The 19,496-nt window shown below is 36.8% G+C and overlaps 1 pseudogene; it reads right to left on the bottom strand.

Moving 5' to 3' along the window:
* Positions 1-16,933: 16,933 nt before the first annotated feature.
* LOC141498538 (phosphatidylinositol 3,4,5-trisphosphate 3-phosphatase and dual-specificity protein phosphatase PTEN pseudogene) lies at positions 16,934-18,146 on the bottom strand (annotated as a pseudogene).
* Between the last annotated feature and the right edge of the window lie 1,350 nt (positions 18,147-19,496).

The following is a 19,496-nucleotide window of genomic DNA, read 5'->3' as shown; positions in this document are numbered from 1 at the left end:
GTCACATATATGCCTTGCTTCCCACTTTTGCTTATAAATAATTCTTCTCTCTCCATTCTTCAGTGATGGTTCCTGCTTCAAAGGGCACGTGATGATACTCTGGTACCAATGTATAATCATCCTGTTTTCTACTGATTCCCATATAGGGTCATTTGACCATCTTTGACAATGACGAAACCCTTGCCTAGATAACTATAATGTTCTTTTAGTGAAATAAATGACAATATGAAGTATATTAATCTAACCATGCATATATACACAAAAATATATAGAGGGATAAGTATATGCATATTTGTTATATGTATATGTATATATATATATATATACATATATATATATTATATGAGAGGAAAGAGAAGGAAAGAAGAAAGGAAAGAAAGAAGGAAGGGAAGAGGGGAAATAGAGACAAAAAAAGAGAATCAGATCTACAGATAAAGAGATGGTGAGAGACAGAGACAGACCAACAGATCAATCTCAGAGGCTACCCTTCAAGTTTCCTGGCACAGTCTAAGTCTAGGTAATGTCCTTTTATACCCATTTTTCTTGCTGTGAATGGTTTGACTTAACTTCTTTCATATTCCTATGGATTTTACTGAGAATGTTAGGGTCCAAGAATTCCCCAATCTCTGAACAGAGACACTCGATGTGATGGAGATGCAATAGTAAGGGTTTATTGAACTAGCTTGAGCTAGGGTTCTGTCCTAGGGAAGCACTCTTCTCCCAGAGCAGTGCACAATCCTCCCTGCTGTAGGAAGATCAAGTCTAAGCCTCTCATATTCTGCAAGACTACTTCGGAAAGAGAGGTGAGGGACTTTTCCAGGTGTGAGATTGACCTCTATTCTGCTAATATCCCTCATCCACTGTGGCTCTGAGAGAGTAGAATCCTTTCTGATGGTGGGTGAGAGAAGAAATCCCTGTACCTGCTCCCACTAGTCCTAATCCAAATAGAGTGGCTATGGTTAGGGTGGTGAGGGGCTCCCTTCTGATTCTAGAAAGGGGCATTCTCCCTTCCTTCCTTGCCCAGGAGTTGTACATGACCTTAGGGAAGATAAGTACCTGGATACAATACTCCATAGTTAGGTTCACTAATACCTGGAGATTAACACATGGGCTAAGTCCTGTGATAGAGCAAATCCACCACCCATTTAAGGCCTAGGGAGATCCATTTGGTAGGATTAAGTGACTCCAGAGAATGGGTAGAATTGTTCAGGGTCTGGTATTCTGGAGGGACTTTCCCTAAACAGGTACTGCTCCCTGAGACTGACTGTAGGGTGAGTCCTGACCCCTTTCGGTCCCATTTACAGGAAGGGGGAGGGGTTAGAGAGGTGTTAAAGTTTGCCACCAAGCCTACTGCTTCATAGAAGGGGGGTTTGATATCATAGCATAACCAACATCCATCTGTGACCCCAGGGTCTGATCGATTAAGAACCTCATATGCAGCGATCTTCACTTCCCAAAGGGGGGTCCTTGACAATGGTCATTGTAGGGAGAGTGTCTAAAGGTAGGGGTATGGATCGGGTGCCTCTGATAGTTGGGGAAGTAGTTCTAGGTGGTACTTTTGGGGTGGTGGCACTAACAGGTCAGGCCGTTTCCTTAATCACCAAGTTGGGGCCCACAGCTTATTCATTCTTTCTACTTGTCCTGAACTCTGGGGATTATAAGCACAATGTAGTTGCCGATCTATCCCCATTACTTTAGAGATTCCCTGGCTAATTTTACTAATAAAGGCAGGCCTGTTATTAGAATCCATGGCTTTTGGCACCCTGTATCTCGGAATTATTTCTTCCAAAATCTATTTAGCTACTACCGCTGTTTCTCTCTTTGTAGGAAAAGCCTCAACCCATTCCGAGAATGTATCCACTAGGACTAGGAGATATTTGTACCCATATTTCCCTGGTTTAACTTCTGTGAAGTCAATTTCCCATCTCCTCCCTGGCAGCTTCCCCCTAATTCTATGCTCTAAGGGATGTCCTGTCATCTTTCCTGGCCTCATAACCCAGCAGGCCCAGCAAGTCTTGGTAAGCACCTCTGTATATGCAGCCTGGGATCAAAATCTGAAGTGTGTTGTGTCTAAGAGTTGCAGCATCTTCTTTTTTTAGGTTAATCTTGTTCCCTTATATCATTCCCATACAGATCTTCAAAAGGGTTGGGGAACATCTTCCACCACACCCAGCTGACAACCCACTGGTGCGTCCACCTAGGTCCTAAGCCAACTAGTCCAAGTACACAGCTGTGCAGACTTGGTTCCTTTAGATCCCCTCCAAGTACTTCTTGTGACCTCTGGTCAGAGACACTGGGAATCCAGGAAGAGCCCCAAAATGTTAGGGTCCGAGAATTCCCCAGTCTCTGAACAGAGACACTCAACACAATGGAGATGCAATAACAAGGGTTTATTGAACTAGCTCCGGCTAAGGTTCTGTCCTTGAGCAGGGCTAGGATCCTGGAAACCAGAGTAAAGGGAGGAGAGTCCTTAGATATGGTTCAGTAGGGGATTTCCAGGCTTCTGCTGGTTGGATGTCTTGAGATGGTGCGGCATGTCCTCAATGGATACAAGTCCTTGGGGAGGTTTTTCTATCACATGGTTTACAGGAAATGAGCAGACTCTTAGGAAACAGAAACTTAGGAGTGAAACTTAAGCAAGAAGTTGAAACTTAAACAGAAGCTTAGGCAACAAACCAAGAGTTTTGAAACTAAGGGTCTTACAAGAAGGTTTTGAAGTACAAATCATATATATTACATGTATAAATAGGTAAATAGTATTTATATATGATGTGTACAAATACATACTATACATATATATGCATAATGTGTAAATATATATGCATAATTTTAATGTCAAATATAGTTCAAATGAGGAGGGGAAGAAATGGGCTTTAGTAAAAGTAGCTTTTTTTTTGAGAACTCACCAGTATCTGATTCAGGGATGTAAGAAAGGCTTAAATTTTAATTCACAGATTACTACAAAAGTTCAATTTATTACAGAAAGTTCATAGGTTACTATAAAAAGTTCAGGGTGATTACAAAAGATCATAGACAGGCTGATTAGCAGAAGTTGAGTTAAAAAAGAATAAAGTGAGGGGTGGCTAGGTGGGGCGGTGGATAGAGCACCAGCCCTGGAGGCAGGAATACTTGAGTTCAAATCTGACCTCAGACACTTAATAATTACTTAACTGTGTGGCCTTGGGCAAGCTACTTAACCCTGTTTGCCTTACAAAAACCTAAAAAACAAATTAAAACAAAAAACAAAACAAAAAAGACTAAAGTGCTTAAAAAGGGGGGAAAAAAGAGAAAAGAACTTAGAACAACATAGATCCAACTACATGGAGCTGGAACCATATTTGTAGTTATAAGCTAGGAAAGGAGTAAGAAGGGAAAAGGGAAAAGAAAAGAAGCATAGATTCACATAGCTCCAGCCACATGTAACTGGAACCATATAGTTCCAGCAGCATGACCAGATCTCATGGATGTTAGCTTAGAGGAAAAAAGAGCAAGTGGCAGGCAATCCACTGTAAGTCTACTAAAGAAGAGCACTCTGCCCTGGTGGACTGTTGCTTAATTTGTGTGGTGGCTGGGACAAGAGTATTGCTTAAGGAGTGATTTAGAACCTGACTCCAGGTAATCTCCAGTGTGAATGCTACTAGAACATCCCAAGGAATGACTAACACAGCACTCAGTGCACTTGTTCACATACTGCTTCTTCTCCTATCTCAAAGGGCATTAACAAAAGTAATGGTAGTTGAACTCCATCTACTGTACAGCTCTGTATCCAGAGTTCCCTTGCTACACAAGGAGCTGTCACTTAATGATGTGAATGATTGCTCCATGAATTCAACTAGTAATCCCTCAAGAATTGTGTGACTGAAAAATTCATCCATAAACCAACCTGATGATGAGGGTATCTAAATTTATCTAGGATAAGTTTTCAGTAACAGACATATAGTCCCTTATGGGGCCTGTACCTGAGGCTTTTCTAAGTAGGTTCAAACCATCAAACCTACTCTCCTTTGGCAATAGCCTTTGAAAACTCACAAGCATACCCATGCTATGACAAAGACTTGGAGTTCTGTTTTCATGAAGTTTGAGAGATAAATAGATTATAACAAGTAACATTTATCTAACATGTACCATGTAACAGACACAGTGCTAAGTGCTCATTTGATACAACCACTCTGGGAGGTGAGTTTTTTTATCCTCATTTTACAGATAAAGAATCTAAGATGAACAGAGGCTGTCTTGCACAGAATAACCACTGCTATAATAAACATAATTTGCCCAGGGTCACAAAACTAATAAGCATCTGATTTTGCTTTGAACTCCAGTTTTCTTGGAGCTCTATCTACTGTACCACCTAACCATACATAAAGATAAATAAATGCATATGCAATCATATTGTGTGTGTGTGTGTGATAGAAAAACATTGCAGATAGAAAATAAGTTTATCTGAACTGTTGCCATCAAGAAGTTTACCTCTACAACATTATTTTTATTTAATTTTATAGCTTTAAAAATTTAATACCACAATCTTCAAAGAATCAAAATGATTTCTTGTCTAAAAAACAATGGAATGACTCAAGGTAAGCATTAATAGTTTCTGGGCAATAAACCAACAAGAACTTTTCTTTGAAAAATACTATAGTATTTATAAAATACTAAAATAATCAGAAAAAGTTCTAAGTATAGGTTTCAACTTATGGAAAGAAAAATAAGCATTCTATAAATTAGGAGCATCTAGAATAATAATGCAAAAGGGGAACATGTGCCTTCTTCTCTTTAATCATGCCACAATTATCCCACTTCAGGTCTTCTCTACCTGTCACCTGTCTATTGCACTAGCGTCTTCATTGATCTTCCTTCACTGAGCATCTCCTTTCTGCGATTTATCCACCTCACACATTGATATTCCTAATGCACAGGTCTGACCTTGTAAATTTACCACTTAATAAACTACAGTGATTTCCTATTGCTTCTAGGATTTAATGCATTTTTTTCTATGTGATATTGAAAGCTGTTGATTATCTGGTTTCAGATTATCTTTCTAGTTTGATTACTCATTATTCCTCTTTAAACAAAATACATGCCAGACAAACCAGCAAACTGTCAGGTTTGTTATTCTTCTTATATGTCATTTTATTTCTCATCTTTATGTCTTTCATAGCCTATTCTTCATTCCTGGAACATTCTCTCTCCTTTCCTCTATAATTGTTTAACCCTTAGTATAATCCTCCATTAAAAGACTTTTTACAATTTTCCTTGTCATACTGTTTTTAATGTTGCATAATGAAATAGATGAAGAGCAGACCCCTTTTTCACTTAAGCCTTCAGAATTCTCATTTGAATAATACCTTGAAGGCTGAAGTAGAGAAGGGCTCCATATGAACAATAGTTGAACATGGGTCAGTTGGTCCTAAGAGACCTTTCTGAAGGAATGGACAATGGACTCTGTTGCCCTCCATCATTTGAAAGGAAACTAGTCCAATGTGGTAAAGGGATTGATCCAGGAGTAATTGGTGGGAACTCAGGAGAGAGAGTTCTCTTTTCTTTATGAGGGGCAGGGTCGTTCCATAATGAGTTTGCTCTGGGAGAGGTGCCCACACCTCATGGTTTCAGAAGTGTCAGATCAATTTGAACTCTGAGATGTATACTAACAGAACAGAGCGGCATAGACCTATGAATGATAAACTGATATTGTCCTAATGTTATAGCTATTGTCAAATATATCATATTAATGAGAAGTTCAAAGGTGGAAGGTTTGGGAGGAAAGGTCATATTGATGATTATTTCATTGAGAGACATAATTGGATATGTCAGGTTATCACATTCTGTTGCCAGATGTCACATGCTGGTTGCTTACCCAGCACTGATGGTATGTGATGATGCCTCACTAATACAGGAGAAAGAGAAACCAATTCAAGGTCAAGAGATTTCTGCAGCAGCCAGATCACCATCAACAGTCCTGTTTCCTATCAATCAAATCAAGGGAAGGAATAGTTCTGGTAAAGGTCAGTGAGAAGGATGCCTTGCATAGAATATCCCCAGCTATAATAAGCATAATTTTTCAAGGGATGCCACCAATCACCTGGTTGGTTGGCATGGTCCTCTGATACTGAAGGATGACTAGTAATAGTGGAGAGTTGACCCAGGAATCAAGAAGACCTAGATTCAAATAGTTCCTTTAAAACATTCTGTCTTTGGGTTACAAAGTAAATTATTTAACCTTTGAATGCCTCCAACAACTGTATAATATTTTAATTTGTAGAGCAAGTAATAACTTCTGTAAAAGCAGTTTATTGCTATAGGGTTTACTAATATAGCTGCTATCACGAGTGTACAAAATAACCAAAATTTGTATTTGCTTATTTTAAACGTCCTTTCCCATATATATATATATGAGCTCTTTGAGGGCAGGAATATTTTTTACATTTTTATCTTTCAATCCCCAGTGCCTAGCATAGAGTAGGCACTTAATAAATTCTTGCCAGGCCTTTTAATTAAAGGCAAAAAGCCATGAAATAATGGATTCATCAAAGCATAAGAATTTAGAGGCTGAAATGATGACATTTCACTATGAAAATGCCTAGATCTGCTAGCTAGCTAGACCAGAAATTAGACTATAGTAGAAACCAACACATGGTGGGCATCTGCAAAAAAATCTGCTAGAACATAGTTTGAAAAAATGCTATAGTCATGGGTCACAAAATAAACAGAGATATAGCAAAACAGACTGCAGAGGATAACAAACATTTGAATATAAATTAAAAGAAACTTTGCAGACATAGCATAACAAAAAGTCCAATTAACAAAACTAACCATATGCTATCATCAGAGTGGTTGGACACACTGTCAAAAAAAAAATCAGTCATTAAGTGCAAAGGGATTTCTGGTGAAATAGTTTTATCTGACTAAATGAAACCATTGCCAAAGTGATGTGCAACTTAGTTAAAAGCATATCTTCTGTGAATGCCCTTCAATAGAATAGTTATTAAGGACATCCTGTAGTGAAAAGAAATTGACTCGATGTAGGATTAACAATGATCAGTTAACTAGAGAATCTTTTGATTCTATAATGATGATGACGATGATGTGATTATGAAGAAGAATATGAATATAATCCCTAAAATTACTTGGCAATATTTTAAAAACTTATTATTCTGCATGTTGAATTGGAATTTGTGTTTCATTTTGCTATAGAGGACATCAATAGTAAGCAAGTTTATCTTGAACTGTTCTCATTCAGTTTTAGAATGATTGTCACAACATCTGCTCTTTTAGATTTCTATTTTCATTAATTATCTTTGCCTTAGATGTAAGCTGTGACTTCATTAATATTTGGTTTGTCTACATAAGTAAACTCTATCTACTAATGTGGATTGATATGCTATTTGCAGTTTATAGTCTCAGAAAGCTTCTTAGAACAGTAAGAGGTTCAGTGACTTGCTTTAGGCCACATAGGCTATCTGAAATTAAATTTTCATGGCCTAGCCTGGGTTCTAAAACTCTATTATCCTGAAAATAAGCCCTAGTGTTATTTTTTTTCCAGGGTGCTTGTAACATAAGATCTACTCCCCCCTCAAATAATCCCTGATTAAGATCATCAACCAGATGGACACATTTAGTTGCAATATACAACAGACATATTAAACTGTGAAATAATAATACTAATAAATAATTAAACATAAATAAATATTGTTGTTATGGACATTAATACTTAAAATTAATTCTAATATAAATTATAATTAAATATTTATTCATACCTAAGTGGGCACTTTTGGGCAAGAGGCAAACTCCTATGAAAACAGACTTGAAATTTATCACCAAATGACCAATCAGAATATAGACATCTGAATGGAAGAAAGCCCCACCCCAATCACCATTAAGAGCAAGAAAGATAAGATTGAATATATTTCAGGCATTTAGGTTCCTTAAACCAAAAATTATAATGAAGTGGGTTGATGTAATGCTGCCACTAGTTTTGTGAGGTGGCCAAAGATGTCTGCTAGTCTAGGATTCAGTCAGCACTCACCATGCTAAAGAAAAGAACTTAATTGCAGAGAGAAAAGTAAATCAAATTCTTATTCCCGAAGGAATGACTGCCTATCTCCAGATTTTACAATATCTATTGATATTACAATATCTCTTGATATTGTAATAAACCAGTAATTCACTGACCCTTTGCACATTGAAAATAGAATGGAGAGAAATCATCATGGAAATTTTGTGAAGCCTAGCCTGCAAAAAGTCATGACTTGGACAAAGAATTCATGGGATAAAATCACTCACAACGGTGCTGCTAATGTACTACAAACAGTCTACAAGGACAAGATGTGCTCATTTAAGGAGGATCCTGTTACTGGACATGAGAGATTGGGGCCAATAGCTCTACAGAGAATGGAGTCAAAAGAAATCCAAATCGGAATTCATGTTTTTTTTACATGACTAAATGAATAAATGTAGATTGCTGCACATGGAAAGAAAAAGACAACCTTTGAAAATAAGTCCTAAAGCATCTTTTGGAGCAAAAGTTAATATAAGACCTGTTCTTACTCTTGGAGAAAAAAAAATATGTATCATGATATGCTGCCTCTTTTTTTTTCCTGTGACTAGGGTTTACATTCCTACATGAGTGCTTGTGGAAAATTTTTATGCCTCAGAAATTTTGGTGCTTTGGAGGAAAGTCTTTTTCATTCTCTTCAAGTTCTATCTCTGTAACATCAAAATATATTGGTCTAGTGAGAAAATTTAATTAGCCCTCATGAAATTAACAGCAAAATAGTATATATGTATACTTGACAACTTTAATTCTGTAGCCTACATCAAAAGTTTTTATTTTCCCTTCTTAAGAAGGATATTATGCTTTTTCTTTGCTCTGATGATCAGCAAAAATGAATAAAATTGATGTCTCAATATACTGTGTAAATTATATGGGGACATTGCATTTCTGTTGCAAGATGGGATTATATTTGTCTGTGGAAACACCTGGGACACAGTGTCACTACTTTGCATTGGACCTGGCTTCAAATAAGAATGACTAACCCAGGAGGCCCTTAAAGTAAAATGGATGAAAGAGGAACAGAAATGAATGTTCTTAAAGACATCCTTGGATACTTTAAACATCTGCATTGTAAGTCTCTCCTGATGCTGCTTCAGAAAGAAAGTTTAATATCTCTGGTTTGGTTACTATGCTATCCATTATTACTTTGTTCTGTGTTGAAATATTGATCAGAAAATGTTGAATTAATCTAGCAGAAAACTCTTTTGGGTAAAGAGCATTTGCAACATCTCAATTTCTCATTCATAGAGAAATGGCTACTGCATAATTAATAGGAAAACCACAGAAGGCAAGGCAAATATGATTTTTCTTCAAATAGACATGCAGTATTACACACTGTATGCATAAATCATATTTGTTGTTTTTTAACTTTTTGATAATCCTTTGAAAGTGTTAGGTTCCTATAAAACCTTAGGTGAATCATAATTCCTTGCTTCTCATTTCAAGCATGGGATTTTCAATTGCAGTTAAAGAAGGATGTCTTTATCATTCTTAAATTTTTTGCATAGGAAAACTCTTTTATTGATAATTCAAAGTACTTACTTTTCAAAAATCAATCTGTCCTCTGAAATGAAGAAAGGGGTGTTATGATTTTCTTGTGAAATTCTCTGCTTTTAACCATTAGTGTTCATCCAATTGGAACAGCAAGGCTAATAATAATCTCATTAAGTAACAATAATATATTTTAAATCAGTACTGAACAGATGGCAAAGTACTCTCCATTCATAATTAATTAATGTTCATTTAGCCCCTATGGTATTAGGTGCTTTGAGAAGAGGGAAGAATGATGATTTCTTCATCACAAGCTTCTGAAGTCTAGACAATATGAAGTACTTTATAATATGTAAACTATTATTATTATTTTATAGGATAAACCCTAGCTGGAAAAATGGGACTTGTAAGGATCTTTTCACACAGGCTGAACTCAGTTGGAGAATCCTAGTCATGAGGTGATTAGTTACTGTAACATTTACCTTTTGAGAGTCACTAGAAAGCTAGAGTATATATTTCTCCTTAATTTATGAAGTGTAGACCCACACAACTCCTAAATGAGTAGAAATACAAATAGTATTCTTTCTAGTTTTATAAGCCTATTTGCATGTACTCCACTGAAAATTCTAAGGGGAATTTTATATATATATATAAATATATACAAACATGTGTATAGATGTGTACACATTCATAGAAAGACATGATATACATATAAAGGTAGGATGTATATATTTATATATAATTTGTGGAATATTATATCTATTTGAATAATATACACAAATATACATATGTGCATATGTGTATATATTTTCTAATTTTACCTCTCCCTACTCTCAACCTTTATCCTTTTATACATAGACATTATGTCTTTCTTTGAACTCTTTATATTCTTGGTAATTATTTTAGAAATTTGTTGGTTGGAACTAGAGCACATCAATACGTTTGCTCATTACGATCTGCCCTTTACAGAAATAAGTGTTTTGAGAAACAAAAAAGAAAATAGAAAGTAATTGGGGGAGAGGTTTATAAAAAAAAATGAATTATTGTTTTCTCAGAAATCAAATAGAATATTGATAACATTCTTAGCTCTCATTGTTTTGTTGTTGTTACCTTTCAAAATGTTACCATATTTCTCCCACGTTGTTACCTATTCTCTCTTTGTTTGTCCCAGTTTCTACTTTTCTTTAATCTTAGCTGACAAAACTTGTCATTTCCCCCTTTGTAATGTATTTTGGAATAGGAAGAATTGAATTTAAGTTTAGCCTCAGATATTTACTAGCTATGTGACCTTGGACAAATCTGATCTCTTAAACTCATCCCTCCCAAGATTGTTATAAAGATCAAATTAGATAACATAACTTAGAAAACTTCAATATACTATATAAATGTCATCTATAATAATATTATCATTATTAGTTCTATCTTCAAATTTCTTTGATGTCTGCTACCACATTAACTTCCTAAAAACTCTGTTATAATGGTATGGTGTCTTTACTCAGTAAATTCCAATGGTTCCTCCCTTCTAGACATTTTTACTCTAGAATTTAAGGTTGTATATAATTTGTCCTGGATTTACCTTCCCACCTTAGTCTTTCATTATTTCTATTTTGTATATACCATTCTACTCAGTATAAACTAGCCTATCTAGCATCATTGCATCATGCTCTTTTCTTTTTTCTTGGCTCTATGACTTTGCTTATGTCATTTGCCCAGCCTGCTAGTAACCTACAAAGACCTCAAAGTTCAATTTAAATATCACCACTTCTATGAAGTTATAACTAAAAACCCCAGCTGGAAGTGATTATTCTTTTCTTGTAATTCTGAACTGGAAAGCATGGGGTAGTGGAAAGAGTGCTGGATTTGGAAAGAGAGGCCACTAATTATAATTTTGATCTGGAATAAGTTACTTGATTTCTCTTAGCCCCAGTTTCCTCTTCTCTAAAAGTAGCGCACTGGATAAGATGATATCTAAGATGTTCTTCAGATCTAAATCTTTGTTCTCTTATTTCACTGAATTGAGATTAGGAAATCCTGGTTAGTTTATCCATTTTATCTTATAAGCTTCCAGCTAACTCTGTTTCCATTAGCATCTCTGTTTAGCTTTGATTCCATACAATAGTTGTTCCCTACCCTAACCTCTTTGGATAATAGGATCACCTGAAATTTTTATCACCATATTTATTAACTCAGGTTTTGATACTTTAACTTCACTTGCTTCTCTCTTTATCTGGAAAGTTGGAGGGGAAATATTAAATACTTCCTTAAACAATAGAAAGCTTAGAATACTTCTGGTAGAAAAATCTTCATTTTCCATAAGTCCAAGAAAATAAGAGAGATTGTAAAAGGTTTCCTGTTGAAGATGGAGTTTAAGCTGGGACTTGAAGGAAACCAGGAACACCAAGAAGCAGAGATGAGAAGGAAGAGCATTCATTTATAAAAGAGCATCAGTAAGAGAAACTACCATCAGTCATGGCAGATAAAACAACAGACATATTTAGCTCTGTCTGAATGAAGGGGAGGCAGAAAAAAAAATAAGATGGCTCTGAATTCTTGACTTTGTAGCTGAATGTGAATTAAATCATGGTTAATTTGACTAAGTTCCTTCAATATCACAAGACATTAAGGCAAAATGAAAGTTGTGCCTGGTCTGATAATTGGAGTGAGACAAGGTTCTGACAATTACAATCCATACATCTGGCACATGAGATATATAAATATATAAATTCAAGTCACAGATGGCATTGGTAGGTATGATCTGAGGCCTGGTTCACCTTTTAAGAAAGGAAAAGCAGAGCCAAGGGTCATTTTTTACCTACAGCATGAAAACTGAGTAAGAGGGAAGGAATGACCCTGAGGTTACTGCTAAGGCTATATTTCTCTTTTCCTCCTGTCTCTGAGAAGAGTATCAAGGTAGAATTTGATCTTGTTCAGGTGTACATGACTTTTCATAATCACATTTGAGATTTTCTTGGCAAAGATCCTAGAATGGTTTGCAATTTCCTTCAGTTCATTTTACAGATATGGAACTGAGGCAAACAGGATAAAGTCACTTGTCTAAAGTTATGTATCTAGTAAATATCTGAGGTCAGATTTGAATTCAGGAAGACTCTTTATCCTAACTTCAGGTCCAGCATCTATCCACTATACTGCCTAGCTGACCCATTGAATTATATCTATTTCCCTCAAATATTCTCTATAGCAATGGTGTCAAACCCAAATGAGAAAGAATTCCTGAGGGCCACATTTTAACTTAGAAACAAGTTAATTAATATAATGTCTGTTGAATTGTATTAAATTTCATTTCATTTATTTTCTAAAATAAATTTCCCAGTTATATTGTAATCTAGTTCAAGTCATACATTAGAGTTTTGCTGGTTTATGGGGTTTAAAACCTCTGGTCTAGAGCAATGGTGTCAAGCTCAAAATAATGTTCCATGAACTTGCATTTTGATTTACTTTTAAGGTATAATGTTACCTATATTTCATTATTCTTTCTTTATTTTGGCAACTATTTCCCAATTACATTAATCTCTTTCTTCATTTTGAAGTACTGCAAGCTGAATTCATCTCTGGCCTAGGGGATAATGAACTGAGAGCAAAGTTTCTTATCAGAATGCTGTTAAGTGGTAGTGGGAAAAGCAGTCCTACATTTGCCAACTTGGGTATTTCTCATCTCACAAATCAATATCAAGTAAAACTATTTATCTAAGCAAAACATTAAACAAAAATTGGAGAAGTTTTACAGATGGTATTGTACCACAATATACATGAGTCAAAGAAATCTTCCTTGAAGAGCAAAGTTCATCTCAGACAGAAAAGAGAAGACAATCTTATACAGCTCAGGTCAATTTCATGTAGTCTCTAAAATTTCAAGCAAGTCCAGGGTCAAGATGGGTCAGGTTTTCTAAGCCTATAAAAACTTTCAAGCTCTTTCTCTCTTAACAACACTTCCCTATACTATTCTCTTATTATTTGTCTCTCTTTTGATGAGTCTCTTGAGAAAATTTTGTAAGTTCCTTTGGTGCAGGTTATATCTGCGAGACTCTATACCTTTGAGGACCTACATCTTCTTTGGCAGCAAATAACATAGGTTTGTCCCTCCCCTGCCCTGCTTGGATGGATTCTGGGTAGCCTAAGATCTTTCCTTAGTCATTTGCTCCTAGCTGCTAGTGTCTACACCTTTCTCCTTTTAAGTGGGAAACCTATCCTCCCATCAATCTTTGTTGCTCATTAATGACTACATAGGCAGATACAAAATAGATGACTCATAATTAATGTGTTTGTATGTGGAAGGCACTAATTTTTTTGAAGGGGGATTAGGAAAATTTCAAGTAAAAGGTAATACCTAACATTAGTCTTGAAGAAGTAAAAAGTTAGTATGAGGAAGAGGTAAGGATAGCCTACATGGCATTCATGAGGAATCACTAGTATAAAAGCATCCAAAAAAGGATGGAATATCATGAAAATGAAACAGAAAGGAGAGTTTGGCTGAAGCATGTGATATCTGAAGGCAAAATAATTGTAATATGTTCTTTACTTAACTTTAGTTTTTGGACTATAAAGTTAGAAATTGTGAAGTCCTAGAATCTCTTTCACATTAAATAGCACACTAAGTCCATGGAAGAAATGCTATTCAAGGAAGAAAACACACAAGATTCTATCAGAGAATTGTTCAAGGAGCACAATGGTTTCCATGGTTACCTCTTGATAGTCAGTTATCCAAAATGACTTGTGGTTACACCTCAGCTTTTTTTCTGGGAGTCATATCATTGTTCTTTCAATGATAGAAATGTATAGTTAGGCATTTTAAAATAATATGAGCTTTGTCATATTCAGACATTGGTACAGCAAATTGTCCATGCAGGGAGAGAAAGTTGAGATAAGGGAAACTAAACATGACTTGAAGGGTTCAGAAGGTTAGAGAAGGCATTAGATGAAGAGGTCAGTCAAACCATGTCAATTTAGGCTTCAAAGATAAAAATGGTTTCAGAACTCAGTGAAAGGTTTTTAAAAGGTAATTTTAAATCTGGTAGACAAGTTAGGGCCAGGGCATAAGGGAACGACAAGCTTTGGTCATAGCACAGAACCTAGAAGACATATAAGAACCAATGAGGTTCTCATATCATAATACAGTCAAACATATACTGGCAGGACATAAAGCAATGGAGCTAACCTAGCATTGAAAATGCTATTTGAGACATTTTTCTTTAGCTTGATTTTTTAGGTATTAAGTATTGAAGCAGAATTATTTTTAGGCTATCCTTTTATAAGCAGAAATCAGTGACTTAAGGCTGGATTTACAGATATAGCAAAATAGCTCACTTGGCACTTTAAGGTCATTTATTGGATAGCTAGGTGGTGCAGTGGATAGAATACCAGCCCTGGAGTCAGGAGGACCTAAGTTCAAATTTGAGTTCAGACACATGACTCTGGAGAAGAAAGTTAGTCTGGTGATTTAGCACAGCACCCCTTCACTAAAATCCAAGTCATTTGCTTGTCATTATACCATCTCTCCTGATGTTATGATCTTCTTTGAGAATGAAAAGACAAACATCATCAAGAACAAGAGAGTGTTACATATATATTTAAGTTTATTATCTATGTCTATATATCTAGTTTTCTATCTATCCTTCCTTCCATCCATCCATCCATCCATCCATCCATTCATCTATTTATCTATGGGGTTTACAACAAGAAGGAAGCAGGAAAAATTGTGTATATGAGGCATAAGTGGAGCAGAGTTTTGAAGTGTTTTATGGTCAGGTAAGGATAAAAGGGAATATTTTATGTAAATGCTCAGGGATGATCAGATAAGGAAGATAGTAGGGTGTAAGGGACACATGTAAAGGTCACCAATTGGATGAATTGCATGAGAATTATGATGCACAATAAAATTACAAAGGTAAATTACAGCCAAGAAAAGTGAAGTTTTGCCTGGAATTGGAGTGAAGGATTAGGAGAAGGGAAGCTTCCAAAACTAAAGAAGAATGAAATAAAAGCTTCCAGAGAATTCCCAGATTAAAGCTTACCTGCTGTTTCTAATATTATCTTAGGGATTTCAGCCTGAGTCAAGATGACAGAATAGAGGAAGGAGTTAAGCTGAACTCTCTCAATATTATTCTTATTTATTTATTTATTTTTTCAGCCATATGCACATGTATATTTTTAAGTTATAAAATTTCCTTCCACCATCCCTTCTGACCCCCCCTCCTCTCAATGGTCAACAGTCAGGTTAATATTGTACATACACATTTGTGTTAAACACTTACAAAGTAGCCATTTTTGGTATGAGGAATTAGGATTAAGGGAAAGAGATACATAAGAAATAACTTCTATAAAGTCATCAGGTTCTGAAGAGTTGTTTTATTTTTTGATTTGTTTTATTTTGTTTTTCTTCCTCTTGATAGGGATAGCATTGCCCATAGATGGTCTAATATGGTTGTCCTAGATTTCTGAACTACTGAGATGAGCTGCTTCCATCAAGGTAGGTCATCTCACAATGCTGTTGTTATTGTGTGCATTGTTTCCTTGATTCTGCTCCCTTCACTCAGCATCAGATCATATACTTTATTCCATGCTTCTCCAGAGTCTGATCATTTATGGTTTCTTGTAGAACAATAGTATTCCATAGTTTTCATGTACCATAACTTGCTTAGCCATTCCCCAAATGATGGGCATCCTCTATTTTCAAATTCTTTGCCTCTTCAAAAAGAACTGCTATGAATATTTTGGAATATGTAAGACTTTTCCCGTTTTTTATAATTTCTTCTGGATCTAGACATAGAATTGGAATTGCTGAGTTAAAGGGTATGAGCAGTTTTACTGCTCTTTGAGCATAGTTCCATATTTCTCTCCAGAATGGTTGGAGCTGTTGACAACTCCATCAGCAATGCATCAATGTTCCAATCCTCCCATAACCTCTCCAACATTAATCATTTTCTTTTTTTCTCATCTTGGCCATTCTGATAGGTGTGAGTTGATAACTCATTGCTGTTTTAATTTGAATTAATCTAATCAATAATGATTTAGAGCATTTTTCATATGATTATATACATATATACAAATATATATATTTAATTTCTTCATTTGAAAACTGTCTATTCATATCTTTTTTTGAAAGTGCCATCTTTATTTTTCCTAATTGAAACTTTAAGTGTCCTTTGAACACAAAAGGTATATACAGATGATAATGAGGCAGCCTCCTTCCCACAGGACAGGAGGAGCATCTCAAGCCTGTCACCTGTGGAGAGGCCCCATGGAACTAGTTAGGGAAAGGTCACTGTCCCTATCACTGGTCAGCTGATACAATGTCCTATTGCTATTTTTTAAAAAAAGGTCCTTTTTCAGGTTCTTCAAGTTTTTCTCTGATATTTTTTCCCTCTTGATAAAAAATATTCAGACTTTTGTGATCTGTGTGTGTTGATCTTCATCAAAAGTCTCGTTCTCTGGGTCAGAGTCAGTGGTGTCCAAGTATCTATAATGATCAGGTTCATTGTCACTAACGTCAGGGGTGACTGAAGTGGAACTGCTGGCCTCTGGGTTTGATGGCTCTTAAACAGTTTTTGTGAAGAAAGTTTCACCTTAAAGTTTGGAGAAAAGTATCTTTGGCCTTGTCGTTATTCGCTTTGTCAAGATCGTTTTTAGATAATGTGAGTATGAGATATTCCTTGTCATTATCTGACCTCTCAGCACTGCAAATACTATCAATCTCTTGATCACCACAGAGACTTCCATTTTCTACTTTGTCTGAGTTTTCCTCTGGTCCTGGTATGAAGAATGTATTTACCCAAAAGTGAAATATTTTGTCCTTCTTGAGCATCTTGTTCTGGTTGTGGAAGAATTCCACTTTAATGTCACCACACACCGGCAAAGGCTGGGGGAACTTGAAGTACATGCATTTGTCTTCCCGCTTCGTGGGCCCCGAGGGACACCTGTAGATCTTCACCTTCAGCTGGCAGACCACGAACTGAGAATTGCAAGTTCCACCACTGAACATTGGAATCGTTTCAAACATCATCTTGTGAAACAGCAGGGCCACTGGTCTGTAATCCAAATGATGCTTTAATAGGTGGCTATAGTAATAAACGTAGCGCCTCTGGCTGGGGATGGTTACTCCCTTTTTGTCTCTGGTCCTTACTTCCCCATAGAAATCTAGAGCCTCTTGTGCCTTTAAAAACTTTCCTCGATGTAATAAATATGCACAAATCATTACACCAGTCTGTCCCTTTTCTGCTTTACAATGAATTGCTGCAACAGGATTGTCATCTTCACTTAGCCACTGGTCAAGATCCTCACAAAAGGATTTGATGAGCTCCAGCTGTGGTGGGTTGTGGTCTTCAAAAGGATACTGTGCAACTCTACAGTTAAATTTGGTGGCATCATAATGTCTTTCAGCACCTAGATTGCATATCTTGTAATGATTTTTATGCTTTGAATCCAAAAACCTGACGACATCATCGATGTTGTTCCTGTATACACCTTCAAGTCTTTCTGCAGGAAACCCCATAGCGATGATGTTTGGATAAATATAGGTCAAGTCCAAGTCGAATCCATCCTCCTGGTACCTCCTTTTGTTTCTGCTCATGATCTCCTTGATGATGGCTGTCATGTCGGGGGCCGCGGGGGAGGCGGGAGGCGGCGGCGGGGCCGGCTCAGCAGCCGAGAGCCCGGCCCGGGCCTGGGCCCGCGGCGCGGCCCGGAGCCTGGGCCGGGCCTGGGCCCGCGGCACGGCCCGGAGCCTGGGCCTGGGCCCGCGGGAGCGGGTGCAGTGGGTGCGGCAGGCGCGGCGGCGGGCCGGGGGCCTGGCAAGCGGCTCGCAGCGGCGGGCGTGGAAGCTCACTCGGCTGCTATCACGGCCGCGGCGGCCGCAGCTTCGGACGGGAGACGCCGGGCAGCTCGCGCCCGGGAGGGAGCCGCGGCCGGCCCGCACGCCCTATTCATATCTTTCGACCATTTAACCATTGGGGAATGACTGTAATCTTTTAAAGTCGATGTAATTCTCTATGCATTTTAGAAATGCGACCTTTAATCAGAACTCTTAGTTGTGAAGATTATTTCCCAGCTTTCTGCTTTCCTTCTAATTTTGACTGCATTGGTGTTATTAATGCAAAAACTTTAATTTAATATAGTCACAATTATCCATTTTGCATTTTATAATGTACTCTAATTCTTGTTTGGTCATAAATTTATCCCCTTTCTATAGATCGATAGAGTATTTTCTTGGTCTTTTAATTTCTCTATGATGTCACCCTTCTAAATCCTGTACTCCTTTTGATCTTATTTTGGTATAGGATGTGAGATGTACATCTATGCCTAGTTTTTGCCATTCTATTTTCCAGTTTTTCCAACATTTTTTGTCCGATAATGAGTTATTACCCCAGAAGCTGATGTCTTTGGGTTTGTCAAATAGTAGATTGCTGCAGTCATTGACTGCAGTTTCTTTTGAACCTATCCTCATCCACTGATCCATTACTCTATTTCTTAATCAGTACCAGGCAGTTTTGATGACTGCTGCTTTATAGTATAGTTTTAGATCTGGTAGTGATAGGCCATCTTACTTTACATTATTTTCATCAGTTCCATTGTTATTCTTGACCTTTTGTTGCTCCACATGAATTTTGTTATTATTTTTTCTAGCTTAGTAAAGTAAGTTATTTGGTAGTTTTATTGGTATGGCACTGAATGAGCAATTTAATTTAGGTAGAACTGTCATTTTTATCATATTAGCTTGACCTAACCATAAGTATATAATATTTTTCCAGTTGCCTAGATCTGACTTTATTTGAGTGAGAAGTGCTTTATAATTGTGTTCATACGATTTTGGGGTTTGTCTTGGGAGGTAGACTCCCAAGTATTTAATGTTGTCTATAGTTACTTTGAGCCTAGTCTTTTGTTATCTCCCTGTCCTCAAGGTGCTTGTTATTCCTCTAGGAGGAGAAAAATCTGTTATACCTTTACA

The sequence above is a fragment of the Macrotis lagotis genome, chromosome X (genome assembly GCF_037893015.1).
Source record: "Macrotis lagotis isolate mMagLag1 chromosome X, bilby.v1.9.chrom.fasta, whole genome shotgun sequence".
Classification (NCBI taxonomy): Eukaryota; Metazoa; Chordata; class Mammalia; order Peramelemorphia; family Peramelidae; genus Macrotis; species Macrotis lagotis.
This window is presented reverse-complemented; position numbering and strand designations above follow the sequence as displayed.